This window comes from Pinus tabuliformis, chromosome 9 (assembly GCF_031772625.1).
Source record: "Pinus tabuliformis cultivar Carrire ecotype Pingquan chromosome 9, CPIR1, whole genome shotgun sequence".
NCBI classification, from domain to species: Eukaryota; Viridiplantae; Streptophyta; class Pinopsida; order Pinales; family Pinaceae; genus Pinus; species Pinus tabuliformis.
The window spans coordinates 1,310,439,055-1,310,454,032 of record NC_142307.1 but is presented as its reverse complement, the minus strand read 5'-3'; the positions used below and the strand labels follow the sequence as shown (position 1 = coordinate 1,310,454,032).

The window sequence follows — 14,978 nt, the reverse complement described above, 5'->3', positions numbered from 1 at the left end:
GCTCATCTCTATAGTTGGTGAGCTTGTTCAGGAATGTAGTGATTGTGTCGCCCTTTTCACACTTGATCTTTCGAAGCTTGTCCTTCAGTGCCACTTCCTCTGATCACTGCTATTCTGATATAAATCTTTCAATGTTTTCCACATTGCAAACGGAGTCTCCTTCCCATGGAGGCTCAAGACTATGTGATCTCGAACTCCCTCTAGGATGATTCTCCTAGCTCTAGCCACGTTCTTCTTCCAGTTTGCAACCTGAGTAGCATCAATAGGCTTAGGGACATCTTGATCAATGAAGTCCTTAATGCCATTATCTTCCAATACTGCCTCCATGCGATCCTTCCAAGCTATGTAGTTTGAGCTGCCATCAAGGGCATACTCAAGCCTCAACCCAGTGAAGGCCATCTGGATGAAATCTGAACTGTGATGAGAACTAGATATCTATATCCCGAATAATAAACTTTGACTTTCTTTCTCTTGCTTGTATATTGTTCCTTGCTTGATTATCTGTGCTCCGATACCATGTAGAAATTTCACCTGTAGATCAAATTGGTAATGCAATGTACTAAAGCAAAACACATGATCTACTTCTACAAAACATTAAGCAGAAGCAAAATTGATTTCATGAGCAACATCAACCATAAACACATATAACTGATCAAGAGAAATAATCACACATAACACAGATATATCACTAGGGAAAGCACTAGCATAAAACCCCCAACACTGTATTATCAATCAAGTGGAAATCCTCTTCTGTTTACAAAAAATATCAGCTCAAGAGCTATCTTGTACTCTCTACAATCAAAAGATGAAGATGATAGACTCACTATGCCTCAATATGTAGGCAACCATCCATCAATCCCCTATTTCCTTGCGTAATTTTGATTGGGGTCCAATTCATAACATATGAGCATTGGCCCCAAATCATACCTACTATCAACCATAGGTCCAACTATGCAATCCTTGAGGACACTAGTTCCTCCTGCATGCAAGGAATATTCCATGGGAAGATCCAAGCATTTGATAGTACATTGTCCCTCATCTGATCTCAACTGGGTCTCTGACAGAACTGACATGCAACAGTTATCCATGAGTGAATCCTCAGTTATCTAAAATAATAGTTGTCACATACATGCAAGCATTAACAAACTATATTTTATTATTTTAACAACTTGTTAAAATAATCTAACTGGACTTGACTAGTTAGAACTAATTCAACTGATTCTCTCATTATAGAACTCATACTTATTCCCTCAATCATGGGACAACTCATGTGCATGCTCACAAAGACTTCAAATTCGAATTTCCTTAACTAATTAACTCAACTGAATTAATTAATTAATATTTCCAACTGTTGTTAAGACCAAGATTAATTTTACTTCCTATAGATAAACTAGGGACTGCTATAAATAGGAAGGGACCCAGAAATTCTATTTTTAGAACTTTCTATTTTTAGCAGTTTCATCTCTCACCCAAGTTGTCCAATGACCTCCCTGGACAAACTGTGATTGTTAGAATTCTATTTTTAGCACATTCTAAATTTAGCATTTCTTGTTGTCCACTTTTCAACAGGAAAGCCATGGAAATGTGCTCTATCTCAAATGCTAACTTTATCGAAGACCTCACTGATGAAAGAAAAGGCATCATTCTTAAAGCAAAGGGAAGCTATAAATTATATCTTCTTTTGAGAAAAAATTATTCCAATGGTTTGTGTGAGTTGTTAATGATAATTGCTTGAGAATTCTCTAAGAATGTTTCCTTGAATTTTTTCTCTTGAATAAAATTTCAAGATTTTGATTTTTTGTTCCTTCCCTTGTTGCCTGAATGGAAAGCTCCTTAACAATTTCAGGGTCGTCAAAGTTTGGAAAGCTTTTCCTACGATTAATAGCCTAATGTTTTGCAGCTAAGATGTTAAATAATGTGAATATCGTAGTCTTGAACTTCTCCACGCGATGGGAGACCTGTCATATAGGGCTAGAGTGACACGTATTTTAGTTATGAAACCACTATGTCACTTCTCATCTTACCATGTATTTTGGGGTTCCTTAGTTTTTTTTAAAAACCACCAAGAGAATGGGGATTCATTTTTGAACCTCCCTTTATTAGCTATCGAGTAGGTCATGGGGGGGGAATCAATGAAGAACATCGATCCTTTTTTAATTTTTGGTGTCATTGGTCATGAAAAGAACATTCAGATAATTTGTGAGATTCTTTCCAAGAGAGGTTAGCTTCCTCACTTCTTAGCATCCTCATGGTCTTTGAGTGTTGTATTCATCTTCCATAATCATCTGTAGGAATAAAAGGCTATGTCTTCAACCTACGCACAAAAATTTCTTTGAGAGGTCCAAACATCCATGTGTTACTAAAATCATTCTTCCATAGAATGGTTGGTTTCAATAAATAACATTAGTCCTAATTACACTCTACTCCTTAATCATGTGCACAAGAAACTAAAATAATTCCAAGATCACAATTTAAAGTAGTCATAGATTCATACTCAAATATTAACTTTGTAGCAGAGGATGACTCTTTTGGAGAAGTTGAATCATCATCTATTGTTTACCCTAACTCAATAGCAGTAGCAACATATGAATCCATCAAATTGTGGAGGTTGTAGAGAAAATTTAGAAGAAATCTATAGGTTTCCAACATATTGTTTGTTTTTGGACCCAATCCATGTAAGTTTGGAAGCCCCATCATATGAGTCCAAAGTCGAATTTCCTTTGTGTAAAATTACATTGAATCCTCTTGCAATTTCAAGGAAGGCTTATAATTGCATCTGTAGTTATGCTTCTACCTCCATATGGCCTCCATTAGGGTTGTGATTTTTCTTTGAAGCGAAATCATTAACAATTTGTTGTAAGCTTGACAACTTCTTTGTATGTTAAAACAAGTTATCTTCTATCACTAAGACATCAGAAATTTATTCCAAAGTTGTTCGTACAAATTGTAATGATATTAGAACTAATCAATAATTAATTCAATGAATGGAATATCACTTTTGAAGCATCTTGTTCACACCAAGGTCTGGGATACAATCACAAGACCTCAATGGAGGGACATCTAAATCTCATGTGTTGATTTTCTCCATCACACCAATGTCTAAGGACTTTTTCCAAAAATAGAATGAGAGAAGAGAAGAAAATCACTCCAAGAAAAACATCTCCACCTAACACACACTATTCATTGCCAACTGGGAAGAAATTCTTCTAAAAATAACCATCAACGCACTAGAAACTTGGATTGAGTTTGGAAATAAGCAGGAAATAACTTGCATTCTTCAACAAAAAAATCGAGCCTACTTCTTTGTAATAACATTTAAGAGTTGTATTTACTTGGTCACCTTCTCATCAACATTCCACTCAGAATTGTCTACATAACAACTTTCCTTTGCCAAATCCACAATAAGACAATATTTTTGATCAATTTTGATAGCTTCCTTTTCCCTGGATGGCTGTGGTATCAACTATTGGTGTGATGCCTAATAATTTTGCAATTTCTACCAAATATTGAATCTGAGTTGCCTCTTCATCACTGCACATGCCATCACCTTGAAAATTTTGTTGTGTGAAGGGTGACTTTTCTACTAGAAGCTTGACTAAAAGTTTGAGGTGTTAGGAAATATGTAGTTAAATTTTGCAAGAACATTATATGCTATGAAAACTTATTTGAAACCAATTTTGAACTATTCACAAACCTTAACTTCTGCAAGGTATATCTCTAAAACCATAGGGAACAAGGATTTAGAGTTTTTACTAGATGTACCCTAAGACTTCTCCTTAGTTTGTTTAAAATTTCATTATGTGAAGTGTTGAAGAAAAAAAATATATAAAAAAAAGTCGAAGAACACTTGTTTGAAATTGATTTTAGGACCATTCACAAACCCTAACTTCCATAGGGTGTATCTCTTAAAGTATAGTGAAATGGAATCCAAAATTTTTAGCTAATGTACTTCCAAATCACTTATCAATTGTATCAAAATTTCATGGCTTGAATCTTGAAAAAAGGGTTATAGCAAAAATTCCACGATGACTTATTTGAAGCAGTGAAACCCTAGATTTGTATGCTTGGATACAAAATGTTATGAATCATGTGCCTAAAAAACGATAATAATCCAATATAGTCCAGTTAAAGGGGCAAACCTCATTTTAGAATCAATACAATGTGTAATACAAGATAAGACTACCCTTAGACTAGGTATCCTTGGTACATATATAGGAGACAAATGATAGAATTATAATGAAAGGTTTTGGCCTATAGAACAAGATAACAATAGAATTGTAGTAACTCAATATCTAGGGATTAATAAGTCATTTTAGGGTTAACATGGGGCTTATCTAGGGATTAACATAATATGTTGAAGTAGCAACTATATTGACCTAACCCCAGATACAACCCATAAGTGGAAGTTCCAACTATGTCAACCAAGCTTCCCCAATGGGAAATTGATAGTCACCATCACATACTTGAGGGAGCATGACTTAACATGACCCTCCCATGACTCCAAGTTTTTTTAGGACAAATGGTGGCCAATATCTCCACCCCTTTTGATAGAACGAGGGTCAACACACTATTAGGATCATTGTTTGGTAAATTAATTGTTCTTAATTTCCTTTACTAATTGTCAACTAGGATTCATGTACTTGTGCAATGTATGTGCACTATACATGCTAGGACTCTTCTTGTGAACTAATTGATTCTAGAAATGAAACTAGTTCTAAGTATGGACACAAATTGGAGAGTAATTATGCACATGTTATTCCATTCTAAAGTTATGTTAAATCTTAATTAACTAAATTGAAAACCTCTTCTTTACAAAATTGAAAATCTATCTTAAATTGCAGAATTCAAAACTTTATTCTATGAAGATAAAATGTTGAAAGGCCAAAATGAAAGAGAAAATCTAACTCTATTTTTAAAAATTCAAAGCATTCTACTCTATTTTTCATAAGGAAACTCTTATGCTAAATTGCAGCAAAGAAATTCTAGATTAATTGCATGAAAAAAGGAATTACCATAAAAAGATCTACTTACAGAAAACGAAATGAAAATCTTTACAACTTGAGAGTGATTACTTTGTGTGTATTTATCCTCTAAAGAGTGTTTCATTAACAATTAAGAAATCAATTTAAACTATGAAATGACTAAAATAATTTTAATGCTTTTTTGTTTATGAGTACTCTACAACCAAATGAAAAACAATCAGAAATATAATTATAATGCAAAACAAACGCTTAAAAGAAATGATAATGCGTGAAACAAAAAAAAAAACTATAAATAAGACCTCGCAACTCATAGGGGGCCCTCTCGGAGTGCAGGCTTGATTACTGATCAAAATTTCTTTACGCACGCATTTGGAAACAACAGTGATTTTTATTATAAAATAGAGTATCAACCTTCTCCACAAAAGAACTATAAAATTAGTAATAATAACCTTGTTTTTCTTGTCTCGCTTACAACATTTATACAAATTATAAAACCAATTTGAAAGATTTTTAAGTTGATATGCTATGAATTATTTCGACACCTACGAGACCGATTTATCTTAGAGTTCAATCTCTTTATGACTTGCTATTGAAAAAGCAAGTCATAGGAGATTTTATCTCGATCTACAATATTGACAGTTGATCCAATCTTCAGTCTCGCTTGCTTGATGTTTGTTATTTCTCCACTACCTATGTTTGATTGCTACACACAGTTCCTAGGTTTGACTTTTCCTTTGACTTCGATATTTCTTTAACCCGTGTAGCTTGCCAAGTGATTCCAATAGGTGGTTTTCCATCTGGAAGCCATTTGTCACCTTTTGGTAGTCTTTTTCCCTTTACTGGAGTGTTGCAACCTGTCTAACAATGGATTCTGTTGCAGAAACAAATATCAATTGCAGAATGTTTGTAATTCTATAATTGTAAGAATATTTTCATTATAATTCATTAAGAAGCAGAGATTCTAATTATGGATGATGAATACATTTTTGAGAGTTGACCTTGACCTTAAACATGCTGTGTGTGCTACAAAATGGTGATAAGAAGGTGAAATAAGATGAAATAAGAGAGAAAAATTATAGTAAAAAGGGAACAATTCCATACTTCAACAATCATAATGGGTTATTGTTGTGGTTATTAGACCTACATAATTGAATGACTAGTTTGGGAAACTATGCTTCCTATAAAACATGCACTTCCCCACATATCATAGCAATATACTAAAACAATATTTGAAATAATTAATTATTTTTTCATAGCATACCATTCTTCTTTTAATGTCCATGGCATACGTACTAATTTAATTGTCTAGTTATTACTTATTCCATTAACTTGTAGGTTAGTTTACCAAAACACAAGATAATGCATAACCATATAAATATCTGCACATGATTTCCATGTTACTTATTAACAAACAATGCAAACAAACTATTTTATAAATCACGTCCATGGTTCCTATTGATTCATTTAAGAATCTATTTTAAAATAGTATCCTCATACCATAAAAATCAGTTTTAACTTGCATGTTAGAAGTAAATCACACAACAATCATCATTAATTATAACATAAACAATAAAATTATACATCAACTTTTCATATAGGTAGATCCATATTTTTGTGTATATATTTCTGGCATTTTGATTTAGTTCAATAGAGAATAAGAAAGAGAAATACTAAATAGGTCATAATGTAGTTTAATTGTAAAACTAAAAATGGAGTGTTACACAAACACATCTTTCGAGAAACTCCATTTTGAAGTTACAATAAAAAAATGTTGGATGATATTGACCTATGGTCTGTGTGTCTATTGGAATGTGTCATTTTAGAACAGGGAAAACTTTAAGAACCACCCTAAATTTATATGTATAATAAATGGGTGAATCCCCATGATACATAGGAAAAATGGGAGGCTATTTTATCAATAATATAATATGCATATATAATTTATTCGGCGAATCTCTCACCAAATTATATTTTCTTGTAAAGTCATGGCGAATCTTTCACTGAATTATAAAATCTTGTAAGATCTTGGAAAATCTTTCACTAAATAATAAAACATTGTGAAGTCTTGGCGAATGTTTTGTTAAAGTAGGAAACCATATATGATAATAGGAAAACATATTCATTAAACTGTACTATACTAACATACATGTTTGGAAAAAAGAAACATAATTTTCTCTTCCTACAAACAATGTTGCAAGTTTCAGTGGCCGTGTTTGTCAAGGTTCTTATTGTACACTCTTTCATATCCTTCTATTAGTTTTGATAATATTCCACAACAAAGTTCTTGTAGGTGTAATATTCCACAACAAAGAGAAATTTTTGAAAGGACTGCCATTATAAGATCTAGAAATACCCAGCTTCAATACCTGCCTCATGCAAGGGTAATCAATATCTCGGGGATATGCACTAGCACCAGAAATGATAAGCTTGATCCTAAAAAGGGTGGCATTATTCTCAAGCATCTCATGGTCAATGAATCCTATAACCCAAAAAATATAAACCATTACACATATGTCAAACATTTAAACTAAAAAGTACATGTCCAAAAGCTAAGAGAAACTGAGTTTAACAAGAAAAAAATACCAAGTGGCAAGAAGAAACTGCCAAGCAGCTCAAACACAATCACAATCATGATGGTGCCATTCTTCACATTCCAAGTTATATCTCTAGGCACTTACCTCTTACCAGGGATTCCTTCTAAATACTTGTTTGTTAGACATGATCCAACAGCTTCCGTAACCGCCCAGGATGTAAAATTTTCAGAAGAAATAAGTTCCAAGCCATTGAATTGCGACTGCTTTTCTTTCTCAATTATCACATCCATTTTAGGATCGAGCTCACCCAGAGGAGGATCTACAAATCTCTTCTTTCCCTCTGCATGGAGTAATTTTCAAACTAGATAAAGAAATCACAATAAATTTAGTATCCTCGGTAACTGAGGCACGGTTTGACAGGAGCATTAATTGTATTATTGAGGTCTACAATTTTTGTTTGTTGGCATCCGAGAGGAATCTAGATCAAGAACAAAGTCTTTATCGAGTCATTCACTAACCATTAACTCAACAAAACTATAAATAAAACCGAGGTATTTGACATAGTTCATTAAAAGAAGATAAGAAGCTTATTTGCAGCAACTCAATTCATAAATGAATCTTCTAAACACCTCCAAGTTAAACTATATTCAACTATGATCTGTGCTTTCTTTACTTGGTCTTGAAATGGAAATATTATCAAGGATGTCACATAGGCTATCTATACATGTAGCAATTTCAACCAAAAACAAATACATAAATAAATAAATCATAGCGTGAATTGTCAACAACATGCACACCTAGGAAGTTGCAGGGTTGCTCCGACATGAAAGTCCAAGGATTTCCCATTGTCAAGATTTTTGTGATACAAAAAGGTTTATATGTTGGGCAAGGCCACAAAGTTTCAAACCTCCTAATTTTCTGCTTTTTTGTTGCCAAGGAACCCCCAAAACTAGTTGTGAAGTTTTGGGCATCAAATTTGCAGTTGGGTTCAAATTATATTGACCCAACAAGCCCATCCCTACTGCTCCATTGCCCATTATGACCTGTAATGAATATGTTTGCACCTGAAACAAGAGCTATCCTCTATGCCCACTTCAAAATGTGAAAAATAATCAAATATCAAGAGACATGTGAATCCAGAACTTGATGTATTGTGGATAATTCTCTAGCAGAGGTAGACATGAAAGACACCAAAAGCAGCACCAGTTTGAATTTTCCTCCTGCACGTTACTGACTTTGGTTCGAATCGCAGATAATATACAAAACAAGAATATCACACATGCAGGATTAGCTGACTTGGGTTCAAATCGCAGGTAATATATAGAACGAGAATATCACACATATTCGCAAATAATATATATAACAAGAATATCGCCTTGGCAAGCACCAACAAATAAAGGCCATGGATAAGTTTTATCAACCTCCAGATTGCAACCCACCTTGGAACTTTAACCTTTGGAGTCATTTCTATGCCTTCATATAGGTATTTTATTTGACGATGTACCTGAAAAGGAGGGATCTCCTTGTCTACAAAATTATTATTCCTTCTTTCCTGTCCAAATGGCTCTAGAGACAATCAAGGGTAATGATCTATGTTATTTGAGTGATCTATCATCAAATAGTCCAACAAGAAAGCCTCCTTCCAAGTACCCTATCCTCAAATAATGGGAGAATCACACCTCATACCTCCTAAGCAAAAATACAAATGAACACCAGCACGTGGTCTATTGTTTCCCCTTCACATTTTCATAGAGTACAAATTCTAGGACCCTACCTTACCCTATTTTGTAGAACCTCTCACGTCAAAACATTATTCATTAGGGCCAACCACATAAAAATCATGGATTTCATTGAATATTTAACTTTCCAAATCTTCCCCACCACCAAGCTACTACTACTATTTCATCATCAAAGATAGCCTTGTACCGCAAGCTAGCTGTCAACATTCATATGGAAGGATCATTGGACCATACAACTTTCTTGCGTGAAGAAGACATGGAGACAAATCTTTGCTCCTAAATGCAGCCAATGTTGAGTTTAAAAAAATAAAATTGCTTGATTTTGTACTGAGCAACATACATAATTTCCTTGTGATAGAGTTGCTAAGATGGAATCTTCATCTACAAACATTTACCTATCAGGATGAGAAAATGCAAATCAAATTTCTTGTAGTGCCCGCTCTAGTTGACTGACAGTGATATGACACAAACATTTATTTAGCCATAAGGCCCACACTTTATTCTTTGAGGACCTCAGGTTGAGGATCCGGGCACTTGACACTATTATTAGTGATTGAGATATTCAGGGTTGTGATGTTTATAGATGTTTTCCGTTGATATTATGATAACATTAAATAGTTTATGTATCTTATCTATTGGTGTTCTGATGATTACAACATTAAATAGTTTATGTATCTTATCTACTGGTGTTCTGATGATTGCAACATTAAATAGTTAAGTTGGGTCTTTAGTCGAATTTATGATGATGAGGGTAGTAAAGAATATGTATGCTCTCTACTAAAAGCATGATGATGAAAATTTGATGGTTAGGTATATTTCTAATTGTTGTTACGATGTTGATAGACTAATAAATATGTATTCTTCCATTGATGTTTAATGATGATAGCCATGATGGATGTGTACCTATTTCCGGCTTACAACGGACAATAATGTGAATGACTAGGAATTGTCAATGATGCTATTATGACAATGACTAACATTGAGAAACCTTGTTACTGATGATTATTGAGTATGGCAGGAAACCATCAGAGGCATTCGCATACGACAAGTTGATGACACCTGGTTTGATGAAAATTCATATTAACTTATATTTGAAAGTCTAAGTCGAGCTTGAAATCTACTATATATGTTAACTATATTTTGATGATATGTTAATGGTTGCAGGCACAGACTAGTTGCTTGACCGAATGACCCACATATGGGTGATGGGGTTGTACAGGTGGATGGAACTACATGGGAGGGGTGGGACAGAGTCCCTGATCTCACGCACTAGCACTCCCGCCGTGACTTGGGTTGGAAGGGTTGAAACACCTTCGCCTTGAAGATCACGATGCCATGAGGGCAGGTCCCAAAGTTGGGTCGCTCATGAGGACTTTACCGGGGGGCGCGCATCAAGGCGGATCCCTTGATCCCCGACACCATTAGTCTCACTATAGCAGGCAACATAAGAGATGATAGTAGTCTATGACGTTGCACTATACTTTCCCCTCGTAGTCACTGGATGCTTGAAGGGCAAGTGGTGTGGCACCCTTGGAACTTCAGGGGAATTTCTTGAAGGGCACGACCAACTTGGCACCCTTGGCATCACAAATAAACTATTAGGTGTGGCACCCTTGGAACTTCTAGGGAAGTTCTTGAAGGGCACAACCAAACTGGCACACTTGACATCACAAATAAAGTATTAGGTGTGGCACCCTTGGAACTTCTAGGGAAATTCTTGAAGGGCACAACCAAACTGGCACCCTGACATCACAAATAAACTATTAGGTGTGGCACCCTTGGAACTTCTAGGGAAGTTCTTGAAGGGCACAACCAAACTTGGCACCCTTGGAATCTTTAAAAAATAAATAATAATAAATAAATATAAGCAAGGAATAAAAACTAGGTAAATTTGCATCAAGGGTAAATGATGATTAGAAACCAATATAATTAAACCAAAAATAAAACTTGGAATAAGGAGGATCATAGGAAGAATTAAAATAGAGTACCTTAAAAGTTCTATCCTTCCCATGTTGGTAAGTACTAGGAAGATTATGTGGTTAAATTAGGAAAAAGGGGAAAGACAAACATAATGGTAAGGATAAAAATTAATCCTAAAACTAATTTAAACCTAATTAAGAAAAGGGAAAGGTGAATTAAAATGAGAATAATAAATTAAATTAGAGAAATGTAGAGAAGCTCCATGTGTCAACAACCAACATAAGAATATCCATCTAGGAGATAACCTGAGTTAAATTAGGGAGTAGATTGGGGATAAAATATTGACTCATTAATTGACTTCAAGTAATGAACACAAATTAAGGAATAAAAGGAGGGAATAAAGAGACAACTAGGAGAAGAAATAGGAATCTTGTTGAGGTGAGGAAAATATTAGTTTTAAATAAAAATTTAAGTAAATAATTTTGGGAGACCCTTGATGTGAGAATGACACATGGGTGGGTGAATAATCAAGCTATTAAATTATAAAAAATAATCAATTATGCATGACATGACAAGTGTCACCTATGAGGACTCCTATAAAAGAAGGGGCAAGCCATGGGAGAAGGGACTTTTTGGGAACCCTATTGTTGGATGGATGAGATGTTGTCAGAGCAGTGATTACGAAGCTATAGTGAGTTTGGTGAGGTAGAGGATTTAGAGAGGGGACTCTTGAGCCAAGGTGTGCTCTCCTCTACTAGCTAGTGCTTGTCTCCATTGTACAACCCCATTGCAACTCGGGGGTCCGCGGGGAAGAAGAGTACCCAAGGAGTAGGCTGGGAGGTTAACCGGTGAGTCTTCGTATCCGGATCAAGTGCGTTATCATTTACTCGCGGAGGCGACCAGCGACAAGGGAATACCAGCAACAACAGAGCAAGTGGAGTCTCACCTTCTAGTGAACGGTACATATGTATTCCATGACTATTGATCTTAGTAAAAGTATGAATTGTTATGATATGCCTGAATGAGTGACAGGAATGTGTATGTGCAAAAAAAAACAAAAACAAAACAAAAAAAAAATATATAATTTGAATTTCAATGCGTTGTTTTGCTAGTTGTATTTGCTGTATAAAAAAAAAATGTATACAGTCTGGATATGGTTTTTACATTTCTTTCTTATTCCATAGACTCCAACTACGAGATCAAAAATACACATCAAGTTTGTTTACCCCAACACGCCAACAAGTAGCAAGCCCCAACTATATAATATAAGAAAGTAGTAGGTATCCCAAAGCCATGAAGGGGATCTAATGGAAAGAAGTTACCATTTTCAAAAGCCTTCCAATCAATATATAAATATATAAATGTAGATTTATTATTATTTTAATTGGAAATCTTCAATTAAATAATAAAATTTAATTATGTCTCTCCCAATCTAAATTGCTTATTAACATAATTCACTACCTTCATATGTCTTGCATTTTTTAACAGCATTGTAACTTGTGGATTAAATTCCTTTTTGGTGCACAATCTCTGCCTTTTAGGACAATATGGTGCAGTGGCCCAACCCCTATAGATCATTACGACAAACTAAGAATAACAGAGAAGATGAAAGATTGCACAAACCAGCATATTTTTCAAACAACTAATCCAACACCTTAAATTTTTCATGAAGATATCATATTGACAACGTTTGAAAAATGGTGGGAAATCTAGGCAGTGACTATCTCTCTTCTGCGAAGGTGATGCCGAAAGAGTGATAAGATTTCACTGTTTTGATTTTTTTTTTGTTAAATCAGAAAAAACCAATAGTAATGGAGATATTGGTATTTTTTACTAAATTTTGTGAAGTGACTAAATGTAGATTTAACCATTCACCTTAAGATGTTTTTTACAGTATAATTTCCTAAGTCTATTTAATATCTTCATTATCATAAAAAACCAACCTGTATCCATCTTAACTCCACATCTACCACTCTTAGAGGGATGAAATCTATTTATCCCTCTCAGCACTTGGTAGACCCGAAATTAAGATGGATCTAAGCTGATAGAATTTCCCCTTTAAATAGTCTATGCTCACATGAATACCATGGTATTACCATGAGTCAATACCATGGGTTATTATAAACCTGGAGCTTACAAACTACTATTAGTAATTTATAAAAAATAATAAAAATAATAATTGTTTTTTATTTTATTTTTTTATTTAACCGAGTTAAAATGTTTAAGTGAAGCCCACGGGGCTTTGGATTGACGGTGAATGGGTGCCTTGTTAAGGCACTCCTTGTGATAGGTCACCGGTTCAAATCCCGTGGGTACTTAGATTAGTCTTAACTTAGAAAGCAAAATAAAAAAAAATGTTTAAGTGACATTAAATTACAAGATCCATTTTTACTCTTGATCTACCAAGTCTCGAGAGGGATCAAATATTTTTTCACTCTATGTAGTTTGCATATCACAATATTTGATCCCTCGCGACGCTTAGTAGATCCAGAGTAAAGATGGATCTATGCTAGTTTAATTCCCCCCTTTAAATAGGTTACATTACGCTTGAATACCATGGGTTAATACCATGTGCCACCTTTATTTTTATTAATACTAATATTAGAGTTATTAATGTTTTTTTACATGGTATTAATAATAATTTGGCCCATGGTATTTGGCCCATAGGCTTCACCTAAATATAATTCATTTTTTGAGTGTTCGAAAATATAAGGTGACTTATGGAGTATATATATATATATATATATATATATATATAATATATATATATATCTCCTTTATTTATATTTTTATTAATTTAACATACCTCTTTTACAAATATGGTATTTGACCCATAGGATTCACTTAAATAAAACCTATATTTTGAGCCTTCTTAAATAGAAAGAGGGTTATGGACTAAATATAAAAAGAGTTTTTATTTATTTACCATACCTCTAGTTTATTTATATTTTTATTTATTTACCATACCTTTGGATTAAGTATAAAAAGAGGTTTTATTTATTTACCATGCCTCCACTTTATTTATATTTTTATTTATTTACACCCTTGTGTGTTCGTAAATATAAGGTGACTTATGGAGTAAATATAAAAAAATGTTTTATTTATTTACCATACCTCTTGTTTATTTATATTTTTATTAATTTACCATACTTCTTTTACAAATATGGTATTTGGCTCATAGGATTCACTTAAATAAAACCTCTTTTTTTAGCCTTCTTAAATAGAAAGAGAGTTATGGATTAAATATAAAAAGAAGTTTTATTTATTTCCCATACCTCTAGTTTATTTATATTTTTATTTATTTACCATACCTTTGGAGTAAGTATAAAAAGAGGATTTATTTATTTACCATACCTCCAATTTATTTATATTTTTATTTATTTACACCTTTGCCATCGATGAAAGCCATATTTGAAAACAGGGAGCCATTCACAGAAGAAATGGGACCAAATACAACCTCCCAAACCAGAAAATGGGCGATTGCAAACGAATTTAACATTGCAAAGCATAAAATCGGGCGATTGTAATGGAATATAACCTCCCAAACCAAGTGAATCGGGTCAAATGAGTCTTTTCATAGTTTATCCACCATTTTTTGTTTGGGCTAAAATGAAAAAAAATAATTATTTTTAAAATAAAAGTTGGGCTAAATATATGAAATGGGTGTTTTATAAAAATTCCGCCCCTCTAAAATGAAAAACCCCTTAAATTTCACCCTTGGACTAAAATTCTCCCCTAAAATTTACCATGCTTTTGAAGGTAATAATGTCTATATTATGTTAGAATAAACTCTAATTTTATGT

General features: G+C 33.8%; 1 pseudogene; it reads right to left on the bottom strand.

Moving 5' to 3' along the window:
* Window positions 1-2,427: 2,427 nt before the first annotated feature.
* Window positions 2,428-7,806, bottom strand: LOC149153356 (AUGMIN subunit 7-like; annotated as a pseudogene).
* Between the last annotated feature and the right edge of the window lie 7,172 nt (window positions 7,807-14,978).